Genomic DNA, 2036 nt, shown 5'->3' on the forward strand with positions numbered 1-2036 from the left:
GCGGCGCGCCACCTCGAAGTATGGGTGTGGTGTCAAATAGGTTTGGATCTAGGAAGCATGGTCAAGAGCGGGTAAAGAAATCAGGACATGACTTTAGGAAGGGTAGTAGGTTACGGTTTGGTACTTGGAATGTTGGCTCTTTGACAGGAGATTAGGCGAGGTAGGGGAGGTTATGAAAAGGAGGAGAGTGCATATAATGTGTCTACAAGAGACAAAGTGGGTCGGAGATAAAGCAAGGGTGATAGCGCCTTGGGGTTATAAGCTTTGGTACACGGGTAAAGACAAAAGTCGTAATGGAGTGGGTATTGTCATTGATAAAGATTACATTGATGATGTGGTAGAAGTATCGAGAAAGAGTGATAGGATTATGAGTATTAAGCTTGTAGTCGGGGATGAGGTGGTGACGGTTATAAGTGCTTACGCACCCCAAGTAGGTTTAGATGCTTCTTTTCGACGAGCCTTCTGGGAAGATTTGGAAGAGGTTGTAGAACGTGTCCCTATTGGAGAGAAATTGATCATTGGTGGTGACCTCAATGGGCATGTGGGTACTAGTCGAGTTGGCTTTGAGAACATTCATGGGGGTTTTGGGTTCGGGGAGAGAAATGAAGCAGGAAGTGACATATTGGATTTTGCTTTGGCATATGACTTGGATATAATGAACACTTGGTTCGAGAAAAGACATTCTCATTTGGTGACTTATAGAAGTGGAGGTAATGCTAGTCAAATTGACTTCCTTTTGGTAAGGAATGTGTGGAGGAAAGAGTACACCGATTGCAAGGTCATACCCGGGGAAAGTGCCGCAACACAACATAGACTAGTGGTTCTTGATTTTCGGGGTAAGAGAGACTTGAGGAAGAGAAAGATAATCGGTGAGGCACGGATCAAGTGGTGGAAGCTACAAGGGGGAAACCAACAAGCGTTTTTGGATAAGGTTGGAAGTAGCGATATTTGGTCGGATTGTGAGGAGAAAGATACTGATGCAACGTGGGATAAATTGGAGCATGTTGTAAAGGAGTTGGCGAGGGAGGTATTAGGGGAATCTAAAGGGAATAGATCATCAAGTAAGGACACATCTTGGTGGAACGATGTGGTGAGACAAGCGATAAAGACTAAACGTGAATGCTATAAGGTTTTGGGGAAATGCATGAGTGATGAGAACTTTGAAAAGTACAAGGAGGCTAGACGAGCCGCTAAAAAGGCCGTACGGGATGCGAGGGCAAAAGTTAACCAAGAAGTGTATGCCAGGTTGGACACGAGAGAAGGAGAGAAGGATATCTATAAACTGGCTCGCATAAGAGACCGAAAGACGAGAGATATTGGGAGAGTTAGGTGTGTGAAAGATATGGACGACAAGGTTCTGGTTCAGGATAACGAGATAAAGGCTAGATGGAGTTCTTACTTTGATAATTTATTCAATGGACATCAGGAACAAAGTTTTGGGGATGTAGAGGTAACACCAAGCATGGTTAACCGGGAATTTGTGCGTAGAATACAAAAGAGTGAAGTTAGAAAGGCGTTAAGGAAGATGGGGTCAAAGAAAGCAGAGGGACCGGATGGTATACCCATAGAAGTTTGGAGGTGCTTCGGGGAGAAAGGGATTGAATGGGTAACCATGCTCTTCAACAAGATTTGGAGGAGCAACAAGATGCCATCGGCTTGGAGGAAAAGCACTCTTGTCCCTTTGTACAAGAACAAAGGTGATGTCCAAGAGTGTTCCAATTATCGGGGAATTAAACTTATGAGTCATACAATGAAGTTATGGGAGCGGGTAATCGAGCAAAGGCTTAGGAGATATGTAGACATCTCGGAAAACCAATTTGGATTTATGCCCGCGAGATCGACTATGGATGCGATTTTTATCATGAGACAGTTGATGGAATACCATCGGGACAAGAAGAAGGATTTGCATATGGTTTTTATTGACTTGGAAAAGGCATATGATAGGGTACCAAGAGAAGTACTTTGGTGGGCTTTGGCGAGAAAGGGTGTGTCGCGAAAATATATTGACCTCATAAAGGACATGTATGAGGGGGCTA

Source organism: Silene latifolia, chromosome 1, assembly GCF_048544455.1.
Source record: "Silene latifolia isolate original U9 population chromosome 1, ASM4854445v1, whole genome shotgun sequence".
NCBI lineage: Eukaryota > Viridiplantae > Streptophyta > Magnoliopsida > Caryophyllales > Caryophyllaceae > Silene > Silene latifolia.